Here is a 12,001-nt window from a genome sequence, read left to right on the forward strand (position 1 = left end):
TTCTTATTACTCTTAGAAGCTATAATAGTCGGATAATACTAGGATAGCGGTTAGCTTATATTCTGACTACGCGTTAAACGATAAGGGGGGAACTTATAATAATATAAGATAAAGATAGCTATAATAAGAGAATAAGACTAGGACTAAAATAAGATCGGGGTTAGTAATAAGATATATAGCAGGATAGGCGGAGGAATATATTATATAAAGCTATTGCTAACCAGTCTTAACTCTATTATAGGGTAGCGCGTCTATTATAGGGTAGCGCGGGATCACTTATAAGGCTGGATATCTAATTTAACGAAGTTAATTAGAATAGGGTAAAGTAAGGAAAATAATAAGAACAGGATTATAGGAAAAATAGAATAGGATATCTATAAGGTTAGGTAGGACTAATCTTTTATTCCACTTATACGGAAAGAGTAATAAAGGTAACCTTATAAATAAAAGAAATAACCAGCCCGATCTTATAATAAAGGCAGTTATAGCCTAGCCTCGCTAAAGGGATTCTAGATATAATTAGGATAATAAAGCGATCCGCGAAGGACTATATCGTAACCAGAACGGATCACTATAAAGAACGGATTACTATAAAAAACGATATTCCGGAAAAGGTAATTAGGAGATATAATAGATAGGCTAGGATCACGGAGGGACTATTAGTTAATTAAAGGACGGAGGAGGATAAAGGAGGATAACGGGATAGTATTAGGCTTCCGGGATAGAAGCCACGGAGAGGGGGCGCCCTATTAGGTGCCGGACTACCGGTTCCCCGGTACTAAGCAGCTATAAGTCACGACACGGGTTTAGGCTAGCGGCTAAGTCACGGAAGACGTCGGAGCGTCCGGTTAGGAGCCTGACTCGTAGGTGGCTATATCGCGGGCCGACTCAGGGCACGAGTCGGGTTATTATATAAGTCACGGGACGGCAGTTATTACGGTTAATAGGATCCCGAGCTGGTCCGGACCTGGATAGCGTATATAAAAGAGATAGATAGCCGCCCTTAGAATAAGGAGGCTAGCGATTAATTAAACTCTTTAGTACCCCCTACCTTTAACTTATATACGATCACGTCCTAACCACTAAGTGCTCTTATCTTAATTATCTTTTTACTCTTCGCGATTACCCACTTAATATAGCGTTAGTAAGGCATCTTCCTAATAGCTTATATATAATCGTCCTAACGGCGCTTAATAAGTAACCTCTAGGTAGCGTTAGTAGGCTTAAGGCGTGCCTTTAGGATTTATAGGATTTCCTTTAGGTCGTCTTTACTAGCGAAGGACTCCGCGAGGCTCCGGTCTATAGTGGTGGTAATATAGTCTAGCACGGCCTTTATCGCGGCCTTTTCCTGCTTATATTCGTTATAGGAGAAGAGCTATAGCTTATACTTTTAATCCTAACTTTCGTCTTTACTTACGGCAGAAGGGTTAACCTTTTAGAGGCGTTTCGGACGTTTAGTATCGTCAAGATCCGGATCTATATACTTCGTAACCTTAATAGAGAGGGCGACTTCTATTACACGCAGATACCACTAGTGTTCATCCTTGGACGAGGTTAGTATAACCGAAGTTATCGTGACGGCGTGGAAGGGTAGTTAATTAGATAGAGTAGAAGAAGGAGAAGGAAAAGGAGAAGGAGGAGGAGGAATAGATAGAGGCGGTTAAAGGGTTAGTGATAATGGGCAGGCGGACGGGCTAGTGGACGACTCTATCCGTAATAGCAGGACTTAAAAAGAGAGGCTCTAGTTAATTAAGAGCTTTAAAAGAGGGCTTTAAAAGAGAGAGACATAGAGCCTAGAACTATTGCATCGACCGGAATAGAGGCGTTCACCAGAGCGCCGGGCTTATAACTGTCAGGACACTAATATCGTACAAAGTGTGACTTGTATTTATTGCAGACTATGAAAGAGTACCAGTCTACGATTTCCCATATATAGGCAAAAGAGGGGAAAATAACACTATGATATATCTAACAGAAGTACCGCCGTATTCGGAGCAGTGCGTAACGTGGCTCTGCGAATATACCCAACAGGATATCGGGGCATTTAGGCACAAATGCCTGATATAAGCTAAGTATATATATATATATATATATATAATACGTATAGTATTATAGTATAGGTTTAGCTGGTTATAAAGTAGACGTCTAGTTATATAGCTATAACTATATACTATATATCTTGACTTATATATTATACTTATTATTATTATTATTATTACTTGTTATGCGTATAATATTAACAAGACATAGTCAGAATTCTTTATTATAGCCGAGGCTAAATATATAAAATAAATTATAGTATATAATAGCGCCCTATAACGCGATTCCTAACTCTGTTAGGTTCTGTTTCTAGCGCTAGTAAGTGCGCCCGGCCGCCTATCCCTTCTTTATAGAATTTCTAACCTAGGACCTAATATAAATAAAAGAAAATAAGAAAAACTTAAACACGAAGCGAGTTAAATTTCTCTGGCGCTATCCCCTTATAGAACCTTAACCTCCGGCGCGTTAGGCTCTATAGTAGGCAGGCCCTAGTCCTGTATAGGAGCTCTAGGGTGTTCGCCACGTCGTCGAGTTAGAGTCCCTCGCGGCATTTTTAAGCTCTACACTAACCAGATCGTATAATAAGAGTAGACCTTTATAGCTATTAGCTTTATAGTAGTCGCTAATAACCGCGGCGTAGTGGATAGCGTCTATCGCGAGCTAGACGTCGGTAGTTAATTAGCGGGCTATAGTCTTACACTTTACCTTATCTAGATAAACTGTTATCCTCTAGCTTAGCGGCTTAGATATAGTTCTCTAATCGCTATATAGCGACGAGGAATAATAAGTCGGCGGTATACTACATATTATTACCGACGATATAGGCGTTAATTAAGTCTATAGGGAACTTCGTAATAGGAATAGGTACAACGATACCGTGTAGATCCTAGGTAATGATAGCTAGTATCTATCTACTCTTACTAAATATCGTGCGTGCCGGCGTTAGGCTAGTATCTTTAAGACGCCTTACGAAGGTCTTAGCGACCTATACCTATATTTTATCTTCGTCTTATATAGTAAAGAGCAGCCGCTTAGCGGCCTAGCCGGATCTGGTACTATTATATACTCGTTTTCCAAGCGTAATAACACCGGGTATAGTGGTTTATATTCCCGATAAGGATAGGTTTAGGTTAGCCTAGGAGAGAATCTCTATAACTAACCGGATAACTAGTGTCGGGCGTTCCTTTAGTCCTTATAGCCAAACTTTAATAGCGGTTACATGTTATTTAATATACTTATAGTATTCCTTAGTAGAGGTAATAAAGTCTACGAGCTTAATCTCTTCGTTACTAAGCCTATTTATCGTATTAGCAAGCACTAAGCTAATACTAATAGCTTTATCTACCCTAGTAAGTATATCCGCTAGGATATTAGCGTCGCGGAACGTGGGGTTTTAGTGCTAGCTCGGCGTGTTAGCTATATATATATTACGGGTTAGCCCCTCGAAAGTATAGTTCTAGTATAAGGCCGGAACCGCTAATTAGCACGTAGATCCGATACTCGGAGCTCGCGCTGCCCTTACCGTAGATTCGTATAAACTTAGTAAATCCTGCGCCTCTTTATAGACCTTTTCCTTTCCTTTCCTTAATTCTAGCTAATATAATTATTTAGCCTTACTTAGTGCGATTAACCTATAACTAGCCGCTTATATAGCTAGAATTCAGCGAACCCCACGCGCTATGTTAGTATAAAGTTAGATACGAACGCGCCGTTAGGCGGCGGCGGTCCTATAAACCCCGCTAAGCTAGCTAAGTGGACGGATAAAAGGATCACCGAAGCTATTAATACGATACTCGGTCCTTTATAGGAATAGATAGCTTCATAATAAAAGCTACTCTAACGACTTATAAACGGTCTCGCGAACGCCTAGGCCCTATAATAACCTACCCCTAACCTCGCGCCCCCCTCGGAGGGAGCCCTTATAAATACTCTTATAGAATCGGTAGCAGGCCCTCTTACCCCGGCGACCTTTACTCCCCTCTAAATCAAAGTGCCCTAGGAGCTATATCTGCTATATACTAAGCCTTTACTATACCCCGCGAAGTTTAGTAGAAAGCGAATAGAGTACGCTACCTAGTCGTAGCAGATATATAATAAGCTCTAGCTAAACGAATACTTATTTAATAACCGAGCCGAAATATAATACTATATTAACTTATACTTAGAAGGGAGTGCTTAGTAAGTAGTGTTAGCTTTTTACGCCGCCGGGGGGCTAGGAGGTACCCACGACCTCGAATCGTTCCGTATTTATTTAGACCGTATATATAAGAACTAAAACGAATAGCCTCGCGCGGCCCTCGCGCTACGCTCCCTCTAATAACGCGAGGAAAAAACCTTTACGTAGTTCTTACCGAAATTTAAGAAATAGATCGGCTAAGTAGGTAATAGTAAGTGGGTAGACTCGGCGAAGATTACTTTCCTTAAAGGAGCCCTAAGCTAGAAGCTATATAACGCCTTAGTCACCGCGAAGTTACCCTATAATTACCTAAGCTAGGTTACTAAGGTCTAGGGTATCGCTTAGAAGCTAAAAGGCCTACGCCTAACTAACCGGAATACTTATATACCGAATTAAACCCGGGACTCAGAGATTAGCGCTAATAGAGACGTTATAATAGGCGGGATAAATTAGGTCCGGCCCGATATAATTATAGACTAACTTCGCGATAACCGGGAGTGCTAGGGGTATAGGAAAAAGTGATATATCCGTATAAACTATAAGTCCCGGGATAAGGGCTTAAAGGCTAAGGGCGCCCGCGTAGCGAAGGTCTAGGCTAAGGATAGTGATATCGCTATAAGCTTAGATAGTTTAGACGATAAAGAGTCAGGAAAAGAATAGCGTTAATATAAAAACGGGTATTAAAGCCGATAGCCGCTTTACGGTAGGAGTAGGAAGCGTTTAAATGCCTAGCTAGCGGCGACTTAGCCCTAATATTAATATAAGTAAATAAAAGATATATATATACTATTATATATACAGGTTATAACTATTACGTTACTATAAATATTATTTATTATTATTATATATTACGCTGTTTTAACCTAGTTATATAGGCTAGCCTTCTAGGCGATAGTCCTTCTCTGATTTAGGAGGGGGGAAAACCGATTAAGATAAAAACCCCTCCCCTTATATAGTATAGTATAGGTGCCCCCGGGGCGGCCGCTACGATAGCGCTATACGGCCGTATATTAACTCAGTGCGTGTTCCGGATCTCACCTCCGGTATAGTGGCTAACGGGGTGTCTGCTATCGGGTTTCGCCTATATTAGGGCGGTGCGTTACCGCTCTAGTGGCTCTACGGCCTCCTAGCCCCCTTCGTTTTATATTATATAGTCGTTTTTATTACGTTCCTCCTTTACGTGGTCCCCTTTATTCTATATGCCTCTGGGTAGGGTGCGGTTCTACTACGCTACCGCTCCGCCTATCCGTGACTACCTTATAATAAGCGCCGGAATAGCTATCGCGCCTACCTTCCTTTATAGCCGCCCGGCTATAGGAGCCTTTTAATAGAAAAACCTTTCCTAACCTTTTTCCCTTTTCCCTCCTCTTTCTTCTTCTTTAAGCTATCCTATTAAAGTAAGTTCGGCGCTACCCTCGCGGGTAGCCTACGTTATCCGTGTACCCAGTTCTAGCCCGTTTCGTTTAAGCTAACGTCTACTTAATCTAGATAACCTCCGTCGTTAATTAATCCGCCGGTAACGGCGCCGATAACGCTAATAACGCCCCCCTACCCGCTAGCTATACTAGTAAGAAGAATATACGTTATCCGTGTACTATCCCTGCGTGTATAGCGTGTCTAACTTAGGTAGGAGCTAATTCCTATAACTATCTAAGCCTCCCCCTATACCCGCTATATCTCCGCTATTATAGTTAATCTACTAGTTAATAAATACCGTAACGTTACCGGTACAGGGGCTTATTATTACCGTTACGCTAAAGGAAAGAGAGGAGGCTATAAATTAGTGCTAATAACTTACTATATAGCACTAAACCGGTTAATATAGACTATCTATTATATTAGGGTTAATAATACTACCACTATAAGTGTTAATTACGGGGTCGCTACGTAGGCTTCTATTAATTATCCTAGACTCGCCGTGCTTATAAGGCTACCGGTAAGCGTTAGTTATAAGCTTTACGCGCTAGCTATAGCTCCTAGCATCGGGCTAGCACTACCGCTAAAGCTACGGCTATAAACGATTATCCTATAACCTAGGCTTAATTCGCTAGAGTCGAATAAATAATTAAGAATATTAGCCGCTAAATAATAGGTTAGCTTTATTCCTGCTATATTCCCGCTACTAACCTGCCTAGAACCTCGTAATCCCCCCTGCCGCCGATCCTATTACCTCCGGTAAGGAGAAAAATAATACCGACGACGATTAAAGTAAGGGCGATAAGGCCTAGTTAGAGCGAAGTGCTAGTAGTAAGGCTGCCTAGAGGATAGCTAAGATAGCGGGGGGTTAGCTATACATAGGCGCGGCGCCCCCTAAAAGACCTATTAACGCTTATACCGTTTATACCCTTTACTATATCCCCGTGGTTATCCTTATATCGTTATTATCCCTCCGGGGTCTAGGGCTCTTACTAGGCGGAAATCCCGGAGCCTGCTTACTTATAGAAACTATTTCGCTACCGCTCCCGCCTACTTATTATCCCTAAGGGCGCGGAGCTAGTCTGCCTTACTCCTTAGCTCCGCTTTTATTACGTCTTATAGTCCCTCCCGTGTCTAGTCGTCTATATCTATATACTATAGTGCGATATACTTAGCTATTTCTGCTCCCCTATCGGTATAAGGGTAGCGTGGTATTACCGCGCCGGGGACGCCGTATTAGAAGAGGAATTTACGAAGGCTAAGCTTCTCTGTCCGTATCTATATAAGGATTAAGCTCTAGGGTTTAGAGAGTCCCTTATATTTCCTAAGTACCGTCTTCGAGAAGCGGGGCGTCTATACCGCGGCCACGCTGCTATATTATCGTGGGCTTATATTTTCCTATCTATACCGCTACTTATCGCGCTATCTACGTCTTAGGCCTTGCCCTAGGTGCTACGTCTATACTTAATCCTTTAGGTGTTCCTATCCCCCCGGCGTGCGCCTCTCGGGGCCTTTACGCCTAACCCGCGTAGCCGTGTCGGCTATAGTTCTGGTTATTATTAGGAATTCCTTTATAGGGGTCCCCTTTATACGCTCTACTATTTTCGTAACTAGGAGGTTATAATAGAGGTTAAGGGGGGGAACGCCCGCTTCCGTCTCTAGGACCTTAGTTACGGTGGCTTTATAGGCGCTAGTTACGATACGTAGGCACCGCGCCTATTCTATAGCGAGTTATTTCGTAATACCTCTAGGTGTTTTACCCTTCTCTATAAGGGTATAAAAAACTAGCGCGGCGTATATAGCTATACTCTTAATAACACTTAAGTATAGTTTATATACGTCTTCGATACGGTAGCCTTATATTAATACGGTAAGGCGGGTAAGAGCGTACTTTTATACCTGGATCTTCGCTTTAAGGTGGGTTAGGTAAGCACGGAATAATAGTTTATAGTTAAGGATTACCCCGAGCAGGGCGGCCTTTTTTCTTTACGGTACCTATACGCCTTCGATACGGAAGTTAAGCGCCTCCGGTTTCCTGGCTTATATAAAGTGTATAAGCTTATACTTTATAGCTTCGAAGCGTAGCCTACTCCTCTCCGACTAGTCTTTATATATTTCCTAGGCGTGTTAAAAGCGCGCCGTTATAGCTATAGTGTTATATCCGAATACGATAATATTTATATTATCTACGAAGCCTACTATAGCTATTCTAGCTACTTTATAAAGTTCTTAGTAAAGGGTACCGATATATAGGATAAAGAGGATAAGTGATAGGGGTGATCTTTAGGGGACCCTAGCCCTTATTTCGGTATACGGCCCTATTATGCCGTTAAAGCGTAGCCGCGCTCTCCTTTTACTTAGGTAGGTTCGGAGCTATACCGTAAACTATATTAGGAAGCCTAGGTTATCTATCACTTCTACTAAGCGGGGGTATAAGACCGTGTTAAAGGCTCCCTGGATATTAAGCTTAAGTATTGCTACGGTGCCGCTATAGTCCTATACTATCCGGATACCTTTTACTACTACTCTTATAGTAATTATAGTGTTCCTATATTTACTGTTCCTTATCTAGCCGGGGGGGAGTAACCTATACTCTTCCGCTATAGCTATAACGCGTTTAGCCAGGATCTTCTTAAGTATTTTCCTTACGGAGCTAAGGAGCGAGATTAGTCGCTATCCGGACGCTATATAGTACGCCTCTTATAGTTTCCCGGGTTTCTTAAGGACTATAACGTCCGCGCTACGGTACCTCCGCGGGAAGTATAAGGCCCTAAGGCAGGCTATATAAATTTAGGCGAGGCGCTTTTAGAGCGGGGGGCTATAGGCCTATAGGAATCCGTTAGGTAAGCTATCCTCCCCGGGCGCCTTTTATTTAGCGATATATTAAATAGCGTGTTTAATATCCTTATCCGTTACTAAGTCTTTAATACGTATAGTTTACGGGTACGCCGCGGTGCTTAGAGGTTTAGGGTCTATAGCGTTCGGCGCCGGGAAGAATTTCTAGGCTAGGATATCTGCTTTCTCCGAATATATCTATATTAACGGTCCGGCCCCGTTATGGTATAGGGCTAGAATAAAGGGGGGCTCGGGTTATTCGTGGCCAGCTATTTATACCTACTTCTAGAGTAACTAAAGGCTTTTCTAGTCCTACGCCGTTTAATCGACTATACTATACTAGTATCTACGCTTCGCTATCCTAACTAGGTAGTCTTTTTCCTTAGTTACTTTCTAAAGGTCCTGCTACCTCCTTTATAACCGCCTCGCGTAGAACCTATAGGTAAGGCGCGTAACCTCTTTATTTATTACGGCGATCTTAGGGTTTTACTATAATAGCAGGGGCTATAAGCGCGGTGGTCCTTTACGCGGGACCATGGCGTTCGCGATAGCGTAAAGGTCCTAGGTTAGTTACTAGGTCGCTTATTCGATCTCCGTTAGGTCCGGTTTAATCGGGTTAATATAGATCTTAGCCGCCTCGGCTTAGACCTTAGTCGGGTTTATCTTCCTTTACTATTATCCGGGGGTTTTGGTTCGCCCTTATTACGGTCGCTTTACGTAGATTAGCACCGCCTATATAATATAATCGGATCCGGTAAAGTCGTGGTTATTACCCCTATAATCGTATCGTGTATCCCCTATAACCTAGGTTAGGTTAAGTATACTATAGCGCTATCCCGGGTCTATTACTATCCGGGTTAGGTGCCCCTTTAGCGTTATAAGGTTAAGGCGCTATCAGTGCGCTATAGCGAGCAGGTCTTCGGATTATCGATTATATCTATTATAGCTATCCTAGAGTGGGTGCTTAAGATTAAAGTCCCCGATAAGGATAGTGTATCCCCGTGGCGGTTCCGCTGCTAGCCGGTAAATTAGGGTATTCTATCCCGCGCCTTTATAGTTCGTAGAGTAAATAACCTATATATTCGTTTTTTAGGCCCCCTCCCCTAGCATTACTTAGGCCTAGTTATCTTTAGCCCGCTATATCCACGCTATAGGTTCGTGTCTTTTATATATATAGAGGAGGGCTCTCCCTCCTCCTTAGATTATCCTATAATCGTATCCCTTCGGGTAGGATAGCCTTCCTCTCCAGTCTAGTCCTGGTTCCGTAATCGCTATTATATTATACCCGCGGCGGTTATAAAGCGCCTACTATATCTAGTCTACCTTCGCCCCGATATTCTATTATAGGATACTAATTCTTATATAGTTATTAGGATAGGCTTGGCCTTATATCTATCTTTATCTTAACTATTACGGGTTAGGCGGCCTTAGGTGGGCTTAGCCCTGGTTAGGTGGCCCTGGTTGCTATTACTTCCTATATCGGTTTATCGTGGTTCCGCTACGCTCCCGCCTTACTAACGGGTATAGCCGGCTTTATAGCTAGGGGTATCGGGGTGTTCTTAGGGGTTACGGGGAAGAACTTCGTGATATTAGTCGCTATGCTATTAGCGTTATTATTATTATTATTTCCGTTATTATTACTATTATTACTGCTTTTTTCTTTCCTCGCTGCCTTTCTCGCGGCCGCTACGTCCTTCTCCCGCTCCTTTTCTTATACCCTCTCCGCGGCCTCCGTGATTAAGATATAGGATCCCGTGGGGGGTTACCCTTTTTAACGCCGTTTCCGGAGTAGCGATATTAGTCTTTACTCCGCCGGCGCGGTAACGTATTACTCGCTTAGTGCTATAGCCCTTACCCTATCGATCTAAGTAAGGTCGAATTCCTTAGCACGGTTAGTATAGGCTTCCCTGGTCCTGGCTTTTTCCCGGGCTAGGAGGGGGCAGCTATCGCCGAGTATAGTATACGGTCCCTTATAGGTAGCGTAGCGCTTCCTAGCCTCGCCCCGGCGCGCCTTATAGTTACTAAAGTCGCCGTTATACTCCGATTTAGGGCCGCTATAATAGCTATAAAGGGGCTCTAGGGCACTATATTAGCCCGCCTTATACCCGAACTATAGGTATTTATAATAGCGTAGCGGTGATAGCTCGGGGTTATAGGGTTTATAGCGGTAGTGGCTATAATAGAAGAAGATCCCCTCCTTTATTATATATTCCGCCGCTTCCGGTATATTAATCTTTATTAGGAGGAGCGCTATACGGGCGTTCTTAATACACGGAATCCTTATCCTAATCCGGTTAAAGTTAGTGGAGAGGTTATTAATCTTAAGTTCCGTAATAACGTTATTCTTACTATAATCGCGTAGGTATCTTATCGGGATTCCCTTCGCGACCACTTAGTAGGTTTTCTCTTATATCGCGGCCCCTAGCCTAAAGGCTATAGGTACCTAGTCTCTATATGCTTTCCTCTAGGTGTTATTAGGGTTAAAGGTGATTATAATATCCCCGCTTAGTAGGCGCCGCGCTACCTTCGCGTTATTTTTTCTATTAGCGTTATTTACCGCCTATATAATCTCCGGTAATATTCTTTTATATAGGTTTAGTCCTGTATCGGTACTATAGCGTATAGTAAGTTCGTGTACGTGTCGTGTAAGGATAACTTTAGCCGGTACGGTCTTAAAGCGGTGGCGCGTGGCTATTCCCGCGACTTAGGTATAAGTTTTTAGGTTTCCGGTTCCTATACCTTATAGCGCCTCTTTAATTACTATCTAGATAGTTTTAGTTATACCCGCGGATAAAAGGGGCGGGTAGTTACTAGGCAGAAGCCGTAGCGGTGCCCCTTCGATTATTTCGTGGTAGCGGATATTCAGGATTTCCTAGGCTAGCTTAAGCGCCTCTTAGACGCTTACCCCGTTAGCTAGTATACCGGAGAAATACTTAGTGGCCTTATCTAATATATTCCTATAATACCCTTAGTGCGTGTTCGATACGGCTTATCCCGTTTAGTCCGGCTACGATATATCGGTTCCTCTTAACGTGTCGGGGTGGCTTCTTCCTTAGCCTATCCCCCCGTGTCCTCCGCGGCCTCGCTACGCTATCGGTTCCTGGGCCTTTCCGGGTCCCTGAATCCGAATACGTATTCGTTTCCTCGCTTTTCCTGGTGTTTCGTCACCTTAGGGTCGATTTTACGAAAAGGGCATCCGTTTAGCAGCTATTTATTATAGTACTTGTTACTATAAATAAACGCTTTACTTAAAGACTTTAGTTACTATTAATCGATAAAAGAAAACGACTATTAAAAGGATTCTTATATACGTCTAAGCCGGCCACTAGCGCCGGGATCGCCGTGTTTAAGCTTAAGATTAGCGGCTATATATAACGAGTCTTCGCCTATATAGTAGAAGGACTAGACTAGGATATATTCCTAGGAAAACCGTGGCTAAAATATAACGATATTATATATTACGCGAAGAATTATAGGTTATACCACGGAGTCGCCGATATTAACCTACGACTAGTAGGCGAAGAAGAACTAGCC

This window comes from Sodiomyces alcalophilus (genome assembly GCF_042370955.1).
Source record: "Sodiomyces alcalophilus JCM 7366 unplaced genomic scaffold ACRALscaffold_4, whole genome shotgun sequence".
Taxonomy (NCBI): Eukaryota; Fungi; Ascomycota; class Sordariomycetes; order Glomerellales; family Plectosphaerellaceae; genus Sodiomyces; species Sodiomyces alcalophilus.